Here is a 19,302-nt window from a genome sequence, read left to right as displayed (position 1 = left end):
TTTCAAGTATACAGAGAATATGATTATGACAGATCACATTTGTTCACAAAACAAGTTTTAACAACTTCATGTCAGACATGGTTGCACAAGCCTGTTTATCTCAAACTTGGAAGGGTAAAACAGTTCCAGATCAGCCTGGGTTATATAGCAATTTCCAGGACTGAGACTCAGGGTTATATAGAGAGATCTTGACTCAAAACAAAAACAAAACAACAAATTAAAGACTGAAATGATAAGTACCTTTTCTGACCACAATGGAATGAGAACAGAAGTCAGTAACAGAGGAAAACTGGGAAATTTGCAAACCTGTAAAACTAAACAATGTATTCTTAAAATATCAAGGAAGATATCAAAAGGGAAACTAGAAAATATTTTGAGACAAATGAAAACACAAGTGATAAAAATTTATAAGCTAATGCCTGGTGCTGGTGGCTCATGAGTATAATTCTAGCTACTGTGGAGGCTGAGATCTGGGGATCATGGTTCAAAGCCAGCTTGAGTAGGAAAGTCCAAGAGACTCTTACCTCCCATTAACCACCAGAAAATCAGATGTGGAACTGTGTCTAAAAGTGGTAGAGCACTATCCTCGAGCAAAAGAGCTCAGGGACAGTGCTAAGGCTCTAACCCTGAGTTCAAGCTCAGTTGTGGGGCTTGAACTCTGGGCCTGGGTGCTGTCCCTCAGTTCTTCAGCTCAAGGTAAGCGCTCTACCACTTGAACCACAGCGCCACTTCCAGTTTTCTGGTGGTTTTCGGGGAGGGGGGGGGGAAGGGTGTGGGGGGAGGGGAAGGGTGTGTGTGTGTGTGTGTGTGTGTGTGTGTGTGTGTGTGTGTGTGTGTGTGTGTGTGTGTGTGTGTGTGTGTGTGTGTGTGTGTGTGCTACAATAAAGCAGGGAGGGAATGTCACAGCAACAAATGTCTACAGTAAAAATTAAGAAATGTGTCTGATATGAAAGTATTTGTCCTGGGCTGGGAAGGTGGCTCAGTGGTAGAGTGCTTGCCTTCTCAGTGGTAGAGTGCTTGCCTTGCATGCATGAGGCCCTGGGTTTGATTCCTCAGCACCACATAAGCAGAAAAAAAAAAAAAAAAGCCGAAGTAGCACTGTGGCTTGAGGTGAAGAGCGCTAGCCTTGAGCTGAAGAGCTGAGGGACAGCGCCCGGGCCCAGAGTTCAGGCCCCACAACCAGACCCCCCCCCCCAAAAAAAGAAAGTATTTGCCCTAATTTAAACATTATTTCTTGTTAACCTTTACAATATTTATATTTCTAAGTATCAGTTAAAAATAAGCTTAAAAGGAAAGAGCTCATGTGATCCAATATGTATTCTAACTTTCCAAGATGAAAATGCTTTCGAAAGGTCTTGCAAAAATACAACCAATATCATAACAAGGTATAAAATATTTTGGCATCTGGAAAATCATACTTTAAGCAAAAAACAGAATTTTAGGTAAAGAATTCTGTGCTTTGCATGCTTTAAAATTATCATGAATAACTGAAACTGAGAAATATCTAGTATTTGAATGTTATATATTCTTTTATATGATTTGGCATTGATTTGATTAATAATAATCATCATTAGAAATAAGGAACATCACTGTTACCTATTATAAAATATCTATTGCAGATATAATTCTAGCATGTTGAAATCTCTAATTTTATTACATTGTAGTGGTGCTTAATAATAAAAAGTGAATTTTACTCTCCATAGTATTTCTTATATTAAAAACTTCTGAAACTTTTAGAGTAACTGTTACTCATAAAATGCTTCATGTTTTATTATTTTGTTTCATCATTAATACTTAAAAATATATAAAGTAATACTAAATAATTAAGAAATGTTGGGGATGTCACTCAGTGGTAGGTCCTGGTAAGGCCCTGGGTTCAAATATCTAACGCTAAAATAAATTTTAAAAATTTAAGATCTCTGGGGCTGGGAAGGTGGCTCAGTGGTAGAGCGCTTGCTTGCATGCCTGAGGCCCTGGGTTTGATTCCTCAGCACCACATAAGCAAAAAGCCAGAAGTGGTGCTATGGCTCAAGTGGTAGAGCACTAGCCTTGAGCTGAAGAGCTGAGGGACAGCGCCCAGGCCAAGAGTTCAGGCCCCACGACTGGACCCCCCCACCCAAAAAAAATTTAAGATCTCAAACAACGTAACCTTATAACCTCAAGGACTAGTTGGAGAACAAATTGCACACTTTACTTTTTCTTTAGCATATTCTAAAATGTCTCCCATGAACATGTATTATTGTTACAATTTAATTGTTGTTTTTCCTTTTAATTGTTCATTATTACTGTCCTTTTTGCCTTCCCTCCTTCCTTCCTTTTTTCCCTCCATCCTTCCCCCTTTCCCTTTCATTCTTTCTTTGTATATAAAAGCAGTAATGTTAAATATAAATTACCTATTCCAGAAATAAAATGTTAAGTAACACAAGATTAATTTCCTGTGTCCTTAAGAAAAAAATCCTTTCAATTTCATCTAATTAATGACATTAATTATTGAGAAGTTAACTTGAAAACTTGAGATAAAAAGATTAAACTAGCTGGGGCCATGGCTCAAATGACAGAGTGCTTGCCTAGGAAGCATTAGTCACTAAACTTACACTCCAGTATGGAAACTAACCCAATAAGCTACTGACCCAGTGACCTACTTTGCAATTTAGATTGTTAAGTTTACTATCACATATATTTTGTTGACTAATGTCAACATTAATTAACAATGGTGCCAAAATTTAATTGGCTAATATAATTAATGTAAAACCAAGCAGTAATAATCCTTTAAGTATATTTAAACCCATTTATGAAAGATTCTAGCTTCCTATTGCATACTGCAGATTATTAAGAGTATTATAACTGAAAAGACAGTTATTCCCAAGAGAGCACTTTTAAGGAGCAAAGGCCCAAACACTTTCAAAATTAACAATTTAACATATGAGAAAAAGTAAAATTAAACCAAACTCCTCACTGTATTTAATATTGCATGGTTACACTAGCTTACCTCTTCAACTGATTTAACATATTGGCAAGACAGAACATACTCTTGATCCTATAAGCAGAATACCAATTTAAATGAAAACTGACATCTGAGAATTAAGAATAACACTTCCAGCCTGATGCCGGTGGCTCACGCCTATAATCCTAGCTACTCAGGAGGCTGAGATCTGAGAATCACGGTTCAAAGCCAGCCTCGGCAGGAAAGTCCCTGAGACTCATCTCTAATAAACCACTAGAAAACCGGAAGCAACGCTGTGGCTCAAGTGGTAGAGTGCTTGCCTTGAGCTGAAGAGCTGAGGACCGTGCCCAAGCCCAGAGTTCAGGCCCCATGACCGACCAAAAACAAACAAACAAACAAAAAAGTAACACTTCAAACCAGTTTTATGAACTTTTCTTTTTTTTTTTTTTTGGTCAGTCCTGGGGCTTGAACTCTGGGCCTGGGTGCTGTCCCTCAGTTCTTCAGCTCAAGGTGAGCGCTCTACCACTTGAACCACAGTGCCACTTCCAGTTTTCTGGTAGTTATTTGGCGATAAGAGTCTCAAAAACTTTCCTGCTCAGGCTTTGAACCTCAATCCTCAGATCTCAGCCTCCTGAGTAGCTAGAATTACAGCGTGAGCAACTAGCACCTGGCTCCAGTTTTATGAACTTTTATGAACCAGAAAAGCTTCTGGCTCCAGACAAACAAAATAACTCTAGCACCATATCTCCTTATCAGAGATGAGAATGAACCCCCTGAGAATGTCTTCAGCTTCAAATAAACCTCACCTAAATCTGACGATTCAGGGAAAACTAAATTCCCAGAATGAAATGCATACTGAACAATCTGTACCAGAACTCTCAACTTTAATACTCTATACCTGGCCTCTATATTAACCCTGAGGTATCAAATAATGTCTTCACCATTCATAGACTAATTCCTGCAATTTGTAAGTACATTAACTAGCTGGCAAAAAAGAGGGGAAGGAGACTTTACAAACAGAGAGAATCAAAAAGATAAAATTTTTGGCTTTGAAGTGAAGGAAGTGATTTTAGCTCAGTAAGACCCATGTTGCATTTCTAAGCTGCAGAATCTGATTGATTGATTTTTTATTGTGTTGGTCCTGAGGCTTGAATTCAGGGCCTCGGCACTCTCCCAGAGAGTTTTTATTCAAGACTAGTGTTCTACCACTTGAGCTACATACAGCTCTCTGTCTGAATTTTTGGTGTTAATTGGAGGTAAGAGTCTCAGGATCTTTCCTGCCCTGGCTGGCTTCAAACCACAATCTTCAGACCTCAACCTTGTGAGTAGCTAGGACTACAGGGATGAGCCACCAGTGTCCCACAAATTTTAAGCCATCAAGGTAGTGATCATTTGTATAACAGAGAAACAACCAAACCCTGGCTTCTCTTGATAAATCTGCCTCCCACAAACCTTTTTCCCTTACTATTTATAATAATCTGCCTAGAAGAGCATTCAAATAAATTCTATTGTGCTCTCTATTCCTTTTATTTCATTTCAGTGAACAGATTAAAAACTCAAGACTTCCAGGTCATCTCTTTTCACCTGATCTGTTTCTGTATATTCTGTATTACTACTACTCTGACTCTTGCTCCGATCCTTTCTACTTTCCAAAAATCCTTTCACTATGTCCTCTGAAACTCAGGTGTGGCATCATCAAAATCACTTATTTCTTCAGCTCTGCTCTTTATCTTACTTGCACTGACAGACACCTCAGTCTTATCTAGGAATTCTGCTCTAGTTCCAGCAGTTTCAACCACAGCTATTTTCTTTCCCTTGTCTCAGATAAAAAGAACCTCTAGGAAGTAGACTTTCTTAATCCTGTCATTTCTTGGTCATTTTCCTGTCTCACCTCCCTAAAACCCAAGCATTGACCCTCAGACCACCAGCCTTTTATCAGCTATTCCTCTTCCTCAACACAGCCACCCACAAATCCTCAGGGTAAGCCCCCTTCCCTTCCCAACAGAGGTTCTACCCGTCCAGCACCTATTTTTTTCTAGCTTTAGATTTCACTTGATACAAGAAGACAAAAACACAAACATCAAAACAAACAAACAAACAAAAACCTGGCAGCCAGGCACCAATGGCTCATGCCTGTAATCCTAGCTAAGATCTGAGGATCCCAGTTCAAAGCCAAGCCCAATCAGAAAAGTCTGAGAGACTCTTATCACCAATAAACTACTCAGAAAAAGCCAGAAGCATCACTGTGGCTTAAATGGTAGAGTGCTATTCTCAAGAATGGAAAAGCTCAGGGATAGCACCCAGGCTTGGAGTTCAAGCCCCAGGACCAGCAAAAAACAACAACAAAAACTGGCAATATAGCCAGTTTGTACTTGAAAATAAAGATCACAGCCTCCTCATCTTTGCTAGGCCCTAAAAGAAAAAAAAAAAAGGTCTTCATTTTCTCATCTTCACTGGGAAGTCAACTTCTTATTTTACTAAAGGCACCAAGGACAGTGTGAATATATTTGACATGGTCAGAAAAAATCAAATATAAAGATAGTCTATCAAATATAGTCAGATCATTCAACTTCATCTATGAGGAATGCTTCATTGTTTTGCTACTCAGTCCTTCACACATTTATCCTAATGATGAGTCATTCCAGGGCGATTCCATGGCATAATGTGATGGCTAGTGTGACCCTAAGATAGCTCCAATAGTATTGATAATAAAAACTTACAGTAATTCCAGTTTATAGCATTTACTAATACAGACACTCATAATACAAAATGAAGATCTTGTTGAAGGGAAATCAAGATTTCTGAAGATATTTGTCATCTTCTAAGACAGTTAGTTAACTTACCTTATTTCAGACTACTTCTCCAACCTCATCTCCAGTCTACTCTGTATCACCTAAACTTCAGACTTCCTACTTCCAGCTACAATGTCTCATTATTTTTATGAAGTTGAATACAAAGACTCTTGAGTAAACAGAAGCCTGCTTATTGTTGTCCTAGATATTAACAACATATCAAATCTTTTTGTGGGGTAACTGAGGACTGAATTCCTGGCTGTATGCTCTACTACCCTTGACCCACACTCTCCTCTCCTAGGCCTTTGGCTTTCAGTCTGGTTTTTCAGACAGGGCTCATGCTTTGCCAGTCCAGTCTAAGACTGTGATCCTCCTACCTGAGTGGATGGGGAAATAGGCATGTACTACCACATCCCACCCAATGCCTTCGTAATAAACTTGAATTGATCTTCACAGAAAATCAGTATTCAAACCAAGATTCAATTAATCACTATATAAATGCCACAATGTTAGTGAAAAACTAAACAAACATACTATTCATTAGCTTCCTGTGGTTGCTGTAACAAGTTATCAAGAAGGTAATAAAGTAAATCAACATAAGTATATTATTTTACAGTTCTATGATCAGCGTCACTAGGCAAAATTAAGGTGTTGCCAGGCTGCATTCCTTTTTTGGAAGCTCAGGCAGAGAATGTGTCCTTCTTTTTTGAGCTTCTTAGAGATACAGCAGACTACATTCCTCAGGTCATGGCTCTCTTGTCTATCTTCAAACCAGATCTTCTCAGCTGCCATCTCTTCCACCCCTTCCTCTTCCCTTCTACTCTTGTTAACCTGAATTCTTCTTTGTCATGCCATCTAACATATTTGCAGGTTCTAGAAATCAGAAATTCTCCAAAAGATTCTTATCCTGCCTACCACATGCCATGAATCAAAAAGTCTCTCTGTAATAAAACAAAATAGAATCTTTTAAAGAAAAGATAAACCATCAAAGAATAATTTGATCAATTAAAAAGACTCCACCACCATATCTGTAACTTACTAGTTCTTTCATATTTCTTCAAGAAAATTGTTATATGGCAGAACAGGCTTTCTATAGGGAATCTTCTAAATGGAAATTTTATTATTCAGAGGTTCAAATGAATGAGAACATATTTTTCCTTCTGGAAAAATACTTAGTTGCCATATCATGTATAAAAATTGCATAATTTGTTTCAATCAAATGTATAAACACTATAAATTAAATCCCACTTTGCCCAAAAGTCCATTATGTGTGTGAATTTCTAAGCTAGGGCTCTAAAAAGAAAAAACAGGAGAACTATATAAAAAATACTAGAGCTTGCATATATTTATAAACCTATGCTTAATATTCCCAATATGATATTTTACCTATAATACTCCATCAACAAAGCCACACTTAATGTGTCACTCAGAACAGATTTCTTCTCAAGGCCATGAACAGTCCTCTAACTTTCTGCAGTGTAATCACTTCATTTAAAAAGGCAGTTGTTTTGACCTATTAAAATTTGGGTAAACTGCCAAGTTGCTTTTGTGCAGCCAAGTGGGCCAAGCAAGTTTACAACCATCTGAACACTAGTTCAAATAAGCATCCCGAACCACAGACTATTCTGAAAATAACCACCAAAAAAGCAGTTCTTCTTCACTAAAATAATCATTATAGCTAAGTTTATGTTTAAGATAAAATTTATCCCCTTTAAACTACTAAGATTTTGCAATCTGATTTACTTGTTGACCTTTTCCATTTATTTCTCTGGCCCTAATTACATCCAAAGCTTTCAAATAAAAACAAACACATAGGTATATTGCTTAGATGATAATTATTTCTGTAATTCATTTAAAACTATGAATTACAGCTGGGTGATGATGGCTCATGTCTGTAGTCTAGCTACTCAGAAGGCTGAGTGAGATCTAAGGATCATGGTTTGAAGTCAGCATGGACAGGAAAGTTAGTGAGGCTGTTATCTCCAATTAACTACCAAAAAAGCTGGAAGTGGAGTTGTATGTAGCTCAAAGTAGCAGAGTGCTAGCCTTGAGCATAAAAATGCTCAGGGAGACTACCCAGGCCCTGAATTCAAGCCCTACGACCAGCAGACACAGATACAAAATAAAATAAAACAATGACTTATTACAGATTATAGGAAATATGTGGTTACCCCACTTATTTACTAGCCAGAAATGTACAACACTGTTACCATGTTTCACAGAGTAAAAGATGGACTTAACAAGTTTTGTAGAATAGAGAAAGAGTCTTTCTTGATATAGAAGACACAAGATTTGATGAGAATGTACTGATTTACTAGTTAAACAATTCTTAACTTTGTATCATTTCCATTCTGCTACTGAGCTCATGCAGTAAATTCATATTTTGTATACTTTTTAGTTCCAAAACCTATTTTATTAATTTATTTTTAATAAGAAAATTTTAGACTGTTAGAAGCAAATCTCACAAACATCTATTTTTCCATTCAAGTATTTACTTTTTACCTAAGGAGCATGAGCTATTTTAAGATCATTTTTGAAAACTCCATACTCTGGATCATCTCAGAGTTAGTATCTAGTTATTCCTGTCCCCCTTCTTTCCTTCCCCCCCCCGCCGCCCCGCCGCCCTCTTAAAAATGGCAATAGCTAGGCACTAGTGGCTCATATCTGTAATCCTAGATACTCAGGAAGCTGAGATCTGAGAATCATAGTTCAAAGCCAGCAAGGGCAGGAATGTCTATAGGACTTTTATTTCCAATTAACCACAAAAGTGGAGCTATGGCTCAAGTGATAAAGCACTATCCTTGAGCACAAAAAGCCCAGGGACAGTACCCAGGTCCTGAGTTTGAGCCCCAGGAATGGAAGGGGACTAAAAGGCCAGTTTTCCTATTTCTTTGTATAGCAAACAATTTTAAAATATATTCTAGATATATTGAGTATTAAAAGTTATGTGACTGCAGTGTAGATTTTAACATTCTCTGGAGAATCTGCTTTTCTTAAAAGTTTATACCATGTCTTTCCTTCTTAGAATGATGGTTCAACTGTAAGTTCAGTTTTCAATTTTCAGTGCCTTTGGGTTTATTCTCTGAAGACATCATTCAAGAATAGTGGTTTACATTGCAGTTCAGTTCTCTAATCTGGACTGTTTCTTTAGGTCTCTTCTAAGTATGTGTAGCTTCAATGAGGTGGACCTTTGTGCAGTCAGACATAATCATGGCTCTGTTCTCTCTGTGATTTCCAAATCCTGCTCTAGCTTCCAGGATCTTCTTTCCCAATTCTTTTGACCAGAGAGATGTTTTTCTTCTCAGGGTCTTAAGTGTCTGTACCACCACAGTGATGAAACTTTACAACTAGAAGTTGACTCAGGGCAAGTAGGGAGTGAAAAGATGACATGAAAGGCCCTTTTACTTTCCTTTGGCTAGAAATGAGGTTCTTGGAGTTTTTCCTGTTTTACCCAATATATAGTGCTATAATTCAGCACTCCATTCTGTTAAAGCTGGGTTACAGAAAGAAAAAAAAAATGGTAAACTCTCCACTGCACAAGGTATTCAAGTCCTGACTTCTAGTGTTTGCTTTTTATTTAGCATCTTCAGTTAACTTTAGTATTAGTTTTAATAAATCAAAAAGACTTACTGAATTTTGGCCTTTTATATTTTACCCATCTTCTAACAAGTTTTCAACTAATAGCTTTACCGTTACTGACTAATCATTATCTAGATTTATTATTTCATTAGGAATTACACAGTGCTAAATCACAAAATACATCTTTTGCCTAATATATCTTATGTAGTTTAACTCTTCTAAAGCTAAACTTCCCCAATTTGGTAACATTAGAAAATCATCTCTTTAGAAAAAGATAAATAAATAGTTGTGATTATTTTGTTTTAAATTTCCAATTATTTTTCCAATCTCTAGTTTTCTTGAGATTGTAAATCTATTTTTGGTTGTTGTTGGTGGTGGTCAGAGGGCTTGAACTTAGGGCCTTGTTGCTTTCCTTAAGCTTTTGCACTCAAGGCTAGTGCTCTACCACTTTGAACTACAGGACCACTTCTAGTTTTCTGGGCGGTTAGTTAGAGATAAGAGTCTCACAAACTTCCTGTCCCTGCTGACTTCCAGCCATTATCCTCAGATCTCAGCCTCCTGAGTAGTTTAGGATTACAGGTGTGAGCCACCAGAGCACAGCTTGTAAATACCTTTTATACGATCTTATTTTTACACAATATCCTATGGGATAACACTTTTAAAAAGTTAAGTTTTTGAAGAAACTACAAGGAAGTTTCATTATAAAATGAGATTCAGTGGAAGAGGTAAGAAAGCTCAGAACACTGAGATGAAAATATATAAATGTTTCTATCCATGAGTAGTTCTTTTAGTGTGTCTATACATATACATATATTGAAGTTTTATAATGAAGCAGCTCTATGTTTCTTTGAGAGAATTAAATCTTAGGTTAGTGACTTGTTTCTTAAACTTTCAGAAAATAATATATAATCAACTTATGAATTTGGCCAATGAGTTGATGCCCATCTGTAAAGAATGGATCTAGAGAAACTTGTCACACCAAAATTCTCTTCCAATTAGCAAATGTACCCCAAATGCCAATAAACAAACCTTCAGAGAAACTGAGATTACTGTGATTGTGTATAGATGATAGACAATGGAACTAAAACAGATGATGCTCTTTAATTCAACAAACATTTACTGTGCATCAACTCTGTGTCAGGTCTATGTTATTTGTGATGGATCCTCACAACATGGTACACACTCAGGAAACTTACAACTAAGCAAACACCAAAACTACTGTTGTTCTCTATTTTCCAAATGATGTATTTCAGTTCAGAGTGATGACTATGAACTAACTAGAGTAACATGTCAAGTAGATACTAAAATAAGTGTCTTCCACTATTTAATGTATAGCATTTAAATTGCCTGTCTGTAGAATCCCTTAACATTGTCTTCTAAGTCTATCCAGACTATAAAAAGACAGTGAACCTTTATCTTTAAGGCTCTAGTTTTGTTCCACTGAATCAGGTGTCAACTGGTTTCCAAATAATGTACTAATTCTTTCACATAAAAAATAAAAATAACCGTAACAGGAAATTCAATACATCAGGGGAAAAATAAACACTGAACAAAAGGTATTTGCAAGTGTCTTAAATATTTAAAGCTATTAAGACAAATGTAAAACTTAGCAAAAACTTTTTTAAAAAGTACTCTATTTTTCTGCACATTCCCATCACTATATACATTTTAAAGAAAAATAACGAGAGTCAAATTTTGACTTATTTCCTATTTTAAAATAGAGACATAGGTTAGTCTAATTACAATATGATTTATAATTTCTAGTAGAGAAAAAAGCCTAAGTCACCAAGAACTAGCACCAACTTATGCTTCCAATTTATTCACACTCTATCTCACTCTAGCAGTCAACCTATACATACTCCTATTATAAGGAGCCAGGGTCATATAACTTCCTCTGCAGAGTAAGTTATTACCAATAGGTGATTTTGATTTCAAGGCCCTGAAGTCTTTGCTACAACCACTTAACTGCCACTATAGCTAAAAAGTATGCCAATATAATACATAAAAAAACAAGAATGTCCATATTCTAATAAAGTTCTATTCATAAATACTAAAATATGGATTTCACTCATTTTTCACGGTACAAATTAGTATTCCTTAAGATTTTTGTCTTCAGCTATTAAAAAAAATTCAGACACAACTTAGGCACCAATGGCTTACATCTATAAACCCTAATTACTCAGGAGACTGAGATCTGAGGATTGAGCTTCAAAGCCAACCCAGGCACACAAATCCAAGAGACACAGGCTCAAGGAATAAGAGTGCCACTGTGAGCAAAAATGCTGAACAAGAGCAAGAAGCCTGGAGTTCAAGCCCAGATATCTGTGCAGTTACATGCATATACATACAATGTAAATGTTATTCACGCGTGCGTGCGTGCGTGCATGCGTGCGTGCGTGTGTGTGTGTGTGTGTGTGTCCGTTGTAGGGCTTGAGCTCTGGGCCTGTGTGCTGTCCCCCCCAGCTCTTCAGCTCAAGGCAAGTGCGGCAGTGCTCTACCACTTGAGCCATGGCACCACTTCTAGTTTTCTGGTGGCTAATTGGACTTTCCTGCCTGGGCTGGCTTTGCACAGTGATCCTCAGATCTCAACCTCCTGAGTAGCTAGGGATTACAGGCATGAGCCACTAGCACCCTGCTTAAATGTTATTCTTAATTCATGATAATAAAATTAGGCCTAATAAAATCAGGCAGCAAGTTGAATTTGATAGTGTACAGATCCCCTGACAGAAGGAGACTATCTTGTGAACTAGAGTTGCAGTGGAGGGTTGGCCTCTCTTTACCTCAGTTAACTGAAGTTTATAATCTCTAAACTGAAAATCTGACAGGCAATAACTCACTCTTACTCTACTTTTTACTCATTTGCAAATCAACTGTTTTATCTCAGAAAAGGACAAAAGTTGTAACTTACTTTTAAGGAGTAGCAGATATTTCAAAAGCTGATATTATGCAATTACTTCTGGGTTTCTATTATTTTACCAATAAGTAACTTTTCACATTGTTATGGTTTGGCTATAAATTATCCCAAAAAGGCTTGCTCCCCAGGTGGTGGTGCTATTGGAGGATGATGGAATCTTGAAGGCTCCAATCTAATCAATGAATTTTCATTGATGAGTTCACAGATCAATGGACTATTAGAGGAAGAGTTTGCACGAGAGAGAATGGATCACAAACCTGCCACACATGTCTGTAAATGTACAGATATTTAAAAACAGCTAAACAAAACTTAGGATAAAGATACTCTAAAAGCATAACAATGATTTCTCTTGGTGATAAGGGCTTCCAATATTTAAAATTTTTTCATTTGTACATTTTTGTGTGTTTCCAAAGCTTTTTATACAACCAAAGAAGATTAAGAAAGTTGACTACTTAAAATTAAATAATTTTAATGTAAATAATAAATCACTAGCTAAGCAAATCTAATCTCAGGTACAACTCCTATTTATGCTTTAAAACAAACATAAAACAAAACCTTTGAAGCCAGGTTGCTGAAGGACTAGGACTGGACCATAATCCCAACACTAGGAGAGGCAGGAGGGATGAGAGCTGAAGACCTGGGTCAGTCACCAGTGGCTCACGCCTGTCATTCTAGCTACTCAGGAGGCTGAGATCTGAGAATCATGGTGCAAAGCCAGCTCAGGCAGGAAAGTCTGTGAGACTCTTATCTCCAATAAACTACTCAAAAAATCCAGAAATGTCACTGTGGCTCAAGTGGCAAAGTGCTCAACTTGAGCAAAAGAAGCTCAAGGATAGCGCCCAGGCACAGAGTTCAAGCCCCAGGCCTGGGGAGAAAAAGACCAGATCTGATTACTTAGTGAGTTCAAGGCCAAACCAAGCTATATGAGATCTGTCTCCAAAAAAAACAGAAATAACTATTATCCTCAATCCTCCCCTAAATATAAATAACCCATGCTTTCATTTTCTATTATTCATGAAGAGAATTAAAAATCTAGTTATTTGAACTTTTCATGTAGAAATAAAAATGTTTCGGAAAAATACCCAAAATAGTATACTATGAAAATAAAAACAATTTAAAAAATAAAATCATCTTTTACAAGTAAAAGAATTCTAAGACTTCTAAGACTTTACATAATAAACAATTATTTTTTGTGAAATACACAACTGAAGTTGTAATTGGAGAGTTGGAACTATATTTATGAGAAGTAGGAATTTATCACTTAACTCATAGAAACTACACATAACAGCACTATAAGCAAATGAATATAAACCAATCTAAAATGCTATTAGTCTATTAGTCTTTACTATTATTAGTACATTATTCTATTGTTAAATTGTTGTAAAACTTAAAAAGAGGTATATAAATCCAAGATTTTAGACTCAGAAAAGGAAAGGACGTAATGTCCACTGATGTTATGTTTGCCAAAAAACTACACAAAATATTTTATTTATGCATCTGCATAAAGTACTATAAGGAAGTAAATATAAAAAATCTGAAGTTTTACTATAGTATTAAACTGAGTAATTTTCTCTCCACAATGAAGTTTTATTAAAATGTTCTGAGTAAATATTTCATTTGACTTAGCATCAGAAGTAAAAATGTGATGGAAAGATGAGAGTAAAGATGTCACTTTGAGAATGAGGGGAAGAAATAATTTATTTTTAACACTTTGTACTTGACACACTTGATTCTAGACAATAGTTAACTGATAAAATTAAACCTGATGGGGTTAGGGGACTTACGCCTGTAATCCTAGCTTCTAAGGAGACAAAGCTCCTATATGAGGCCAGGCAATGAATGAATCAACAAAAGTGCTAGATGTGAGGAATGGCTCAACTGGTGGAATTGTTGGCCATAAACAGAACCAAAAACAAAACCCACTTAAACATCCTAGTTTAGTATTTCTAATAATACTGAAATCTAAAAGTTACAGGCAGTAATGAGTAAAACAGCAAATAGCTCTGTTCTTTGGAAAAGATATATATTCATCTCATATATTATACCTACAACTCCTAAACATCTAATGCTAAGTAAGATGTAGCCAGCTGGCATGGATATCTCTGGCCTGTAATCCTAGCTGTTCAGGAGGCTGAGTTCTGAGGACTGCAGTTTGAAGCAGGAGTTCTGAGGATTGAAGTTTGAAGCAGGCCAGGGAAGAGAAGTTCCTAAGAGTCTTACCTCCAATTAAACACCAACAAGCCAGAAGTGGAGCTCTGGCTCAGGTGGTAGAGTGCTAGACTTCAACATAAAAGCTGAAAAAGTGTCTAAACCCTGAGTTTCATGCATATGCACACACACAAACACACACAGCTAAAATGTGATTTTTTTATATTCTTTAAGATTGAAATACATATTTTTCCTCAAAACTGTACAACTACCAAAATGAAATGTTGCAAATAATCTCACCCCTTCAATTTTATATTATGTTTCTTTAAAAAAATCTATCATTTCCTATCTTGTAATTATTATAAATGCACATGCACTTTTAACCATATCAAAGTACAAACCTACTGACCTCAATTGTACAGCAGTCAATAGTACTACATTTTTAAAAAGGATTGTTGTGCAATTACCTAATGTTTAAATTTTTTATTGATATAGACTTTGCATACAGATATGCATGTACATATTCATGTAAAAAATTTCCAGGCTTTTATGTGTGTAGTGTTGGATAGGAATTGGAACACAGGGTTTTGAACATGATAGGCAAGTGATGTTCCACTGAGGAACATCTCCAGTCTACATCTTTATATACACTTCATCTAATTGTAAACAGTCTTAAAACTTTGAATTTTCTGCAAGCTCTATCACCTCTAAAGAATTAAGACTGGAAATTGCTGCTTGTTGAGAGCCAGTGGCTCACACTCAGGATCCTGAGATCTGAAAATCATGGTTTGAAGCCAGCCAGAGCAGGAAAATCTATACTCTTACCTCCAGAAAGCTATCAAAGAGCAGGAAGTTTAACTGTGGCTCAAGTGGTACAGTACTAACCTGGAGGAAAAAACAAAACAAAACAACAACAAATCCTCTGGAAGCATACAAAAAGTACAGTCCTGGGTGAATCAGATGGATGTACACTATCTGTTTTTAGCTCAACATATACTCAATCAAAGGCCATTAACCAAACAAGACCCTAAAACTAGCTCCAAAGAGTCCTACTTAAAAATTATGAGATCCATCTTCATATTGTATTCAAAATATAAGATATATCTCACATCAGTTTAACCTCTGTACAAACTATAAATTCCTCCACACCAACTGGCTCCCCAGTAGAAAAAAAATAGTATTTCTTAAGGAATATACCACTTTAAACTTTCTGACATACTTCAGATCATTTCCCTGTCCTGTAAGAAATAAAGAGAGACTAAACTGGCAGGAAGACAATCATTGAAGAACACAACAATAAGCCAGGTGTGGTAGTATATAACTATAATCTCAGTTGATGGAGGTAGAAAGATCTGGAGGCCAGTCTGGGCTACATGGTAATACACTTGTCTCCAAACTAAAGGAACAATTCAGTTTTCAAGACTGAAAAATACCTATTTGTAAATGTACAAAGATCTAGAATGATATACTCAAGTGTTAATAGTAGTTATCTCTGGGAAAAAATGTGAGATAGAAGTAGTGGTTTTTCATATAAAGAGGGTTTTTCCTTAGTATACAGACTATATAGCTATTACTTTCCATGAGCATCACTTTATTTCTGTAATAAAAATACAATTTACAGTAATATTTTGAAGTATAATCCCATTTGTTAGAAAGGCTATATAAATCTACAACATGGAATTCAAAGAAAAACTATGTACCATTTTGCACTACAGTGGTTACTATACACCTCATATCAAAAAGGAATACAATAAAGAACACTGGTAATATGAACAAAAATGCCTACAGCATCTGTTACCCACTATTAGCTACTCTGATTATACTGTATTAGACACCAGGAGTTTGCCTATGATCTCCCTAAAGAAGATCCCTTTTCAGTCTTAACCTCAATGAAAAGGTTAGGTTGGCAGAACTAAAAAAATCATTATATTTACAACAACCATGGTCATAAAAATGTTAAAGATTTTTTTAAACCAAGAAAACACTGCCTGTTCTCTTTTTTTTTCTTTTCTTTCTTTTCTCTTTTTTTTGGGGGGGGGGGTCATGGGGGAAGAGGTGCCTGTTGTGGGGCCTGGGTGCTGTCCCTAAGCTTTTGAACTCAAGGCTAGCTTTTACCACTTGAACTACAGCTCTGCTTCTGGCTTTCTGGTGTTTAATTGGAGATAAGAGTCTTATGGACTTCCTATCCAGTTGGCTTTGAATCATGACCCTCAAAACTCAAGACTCCTTAGTAACTAGGATTACAGGTGTGAGCCATCACTGGCATGCAACTCTTCTTTTGCTTTTGCTTTTGTTATTGGAGATAAGAGTATTACAGACTTCCTGTCCAGTTGGCTTTGAATCATGACCCTCAAAACTCAGACTCCTTAGTAACTAGGATTACAAGTGTGAGCCATCAATGGCATGCAACTCTTTTTTTGCTTTTGCACTTGTACTTGTACTCAGTGGCTCATACCCTCACTTGGTAGAGCTAGCACTCTACCACGTGAGTTACAACTCTACTTCCAGCTTCTTGCTGATTAATTGGGGATAAAGAGTCTTACAGACTTTTCTGCCCAGACTGGCTTGAAAATGCAATCCTCAAATCTCAGCCTCCTGAGTAGTTAGGATTACAAGCGTGAGCCACAGTTATCCTTTTTATTTTTTTTGTAAGAAATAAACTACACACACACACACACACACACACACACACACACACAGATTAATATATCTAATTTACTTAAGGAAAAGAAAAGCTTTCCACTCCCCAAAGCACATTAACCTAGACAACCAAGTTTATTATCACTGTAATGAAGCATCACAGTAATGGGCCTTGGTGGGGTGAGTGGACCTTTGGAGGGAGGGCAGGATGTCAAAGAAGCAAAATTGTATACAAGTAAAACTTTTGAATAATATAAAGGGAGACACAAACAATATTATCAGAGTAGGATAATCCAGTTATTATGCCAAATGTAAACAGTATCATTGACTATTTTAGCAACTCAAATAATAATCTTTAAAATTGAATTTCTGGTGTTATGTTACAGATCTGTAATCCCACTACTTGGGAGACTGAGGCAGGAGGATTTGAGCTCCAAACCAGCTGGGGATACATAGTATCTTAAAAAAAAACAAACCCTGAATTTGTCTGTGACCTCAACATTGTAAAAATTAAGGTGTAAATAATCATTAAATTTATCTTCAACGTTTTAGCTTTTCTGCTTAGATTTTTAAGGCACATTGAAAATGACTAAAAATCACCACAAATTAAATACCAACTATCAGATACATTAAGAGGTAGACCTTTAATCTGTTGCTTCCTCATTAGTTCTCCAAAGTTTCATTAGTTAGAAAAACACAAATTCTATGCTGTTACACCCCCCTTAACACAAAGATGTACATTACTCTCACACTCTTCTATACCTGGCTTTTTTTTTTTTTTTTTTTTGCTTTATGACAAATTTTTGAAGTTTTCCATGGGGATACAGACGAACGCTTCCTCATTCTTTTTTCACAGCTCATCACAATTAGTTCTACCACATTTTCAGTCCCTTCTTCGGGCTAACCTTGAATGACATTCTGATTTAGTCAGCTACTGAACACATGGATTACTTTCCTTCCCACAAGATTTCAAAGACGAAAAAGTTTTGGGGCGTCCCAAGGTATTTTTCAGAAGAAAGTACCTCATTACATTTCTTCATTACAAGAATGTTTTATTTCCAAACAGGTATCTCCTCCACCCCCATACAGGGGGACGGGATGGTCCACCTTGGAACAGTTTCTGCTCTAATCCCTGAACGCCTCCCCCCCCCCAATCAGAAGAATCTTGGCATGAAATTACCTTTACTTTGATTTCAGGGTTCGACGTGTACTAGCCCAATCAACAAAGACTGTGAAAGTTTCTTTGCTTCTTGTGCTTTTCTTTCACTGTGAAAGGAAGACATCGATTCTGTATTTTCAAGACGGCAGCTAGAAAGTCCGCGTGGCACGTTTCTAATCTCGAGAAAGCACAACCTGAGGTGACCTGTCATCTGCCGGGTCAGAGGTCGAGGCGGTGGCTGACTGTCCTCCGCTGGACTGACATCTGCACCAGCCCCCCCCCCAAAAAAAACACTCCCCAGAACGCAAAGTCTGCGGCGCTGCGCCCCGGTCCAAGCCGCCAGGCCGGGGCGCGGGCGGAGCGCAGCGCGGGCGGCCAGACGGAACCACGACCACTAACGGAACCAGCCCGCGGGCGGCGGCGGCCGCCGCTCGGACGGCGGAGCGCGGCGCGCGGGCTGGGCGCCGGGAGGGCGGGGCTCCCCGGAGGCGCTGGCCGCCCCAGCGCCCCATTGGGCGCCGCTCCAAACGTGCCCGGGCGGTGACAGGAATAAAGTGGGTCACAAGGCCTAGCGGGTCCCGGGCGAAAGCCCCTCTGGGCACCGATTCCGCCCCTCCCCGCTATCCCGCCGCTGGCATCGGGTGCCGCCTGGGCGCCCCTCGGCTGCGAGGCCCCGCCGAGGCACCCCAATCCCGCCCCTGCCCCGCAGGTAACCTCAGCTGCCCCGCAGGGCCCTTCGGTCCCCCGGGCCTCCACCCAACTCCTGGGGCAGCTCCGAGCCCGAGCCCAACTAGGGCGGGCGCCCTCTGCCCGGGCCGCCGCCCCCGGCGCGACACGCCGCCCCCCGCGCCCGCGCCCGCGCCCTCACCGTGTGGCTGGCGGCCGCTCCGGCTTCCTCCTCCCCTACCTGGGACGCGGGCTGCGGCAACTCGGGGCCACGGCCGGCCACGTCCCGGAGCCGGCGCGACGCCAGCGCCGGCTGCACCCTGGGCTGCGAGTGACGCCCCCCGCCCACCCCCAAAAATACTCACCGCGGCGGCGCCCGCTCCTCCTCCCCCTCCCGGCCCTTCCCCCTCCCTCCACCGGCGCCGGGAGCGCGCATGCGCCGCCCCGGCCAGCGGCCGGC

General features: G+C 38.6%; 1 protein-coding gene across 4 annotated transcripts in view; it reads right to left on the bottom strand.

Annotated features, from left to right (window-relative positions):
* Clock (clock circadian regulator) overlaps positions 1–19,302 on the bottom strand; it is a 77,614-nt gene that overhangs the window by 58,163 nt on the left and 149 nt on the right. For 2 of the 4 annotated variants that reach the window (XM_070012664.1, XM_070012668.1), the window contains exon 2: positions 18,198–18,283. The gene's annotated coding sequence lies outside the window, so the exon portion shown is untranslated. Of the gene's footprint in view, positions 1–18,197; positions 18,284–19,044; positions 19,165–19,207; positions 19,250–19,302 lie in introns of those variants that run through there. The other 2 variants (XM_070012667.1, XM_070012665.1) reach the window with 2 other exon arrangements.

This window comes from Dipodomys merriami, unplaced genomic scaffold (genome assembly GCF_024711535.1).
Source record: "Dipodomys merriami isolate MVZ:Mamm:240054 unplaced genomic scaffold, mDipMer1.0.p SCAF_9, whole genome shotgun sequence".
NCBI lineage: Eukaryota > Metazoa > Chordata > Mammalia > Rodentia > Heteromyidae > Dipodomys > Dipodomys merriami.
The sequence above is the reverse complement of the archived record's forward strand: the minus strand, read 5'-3'. Positions and strand labels throughout refer to the sequence as shown.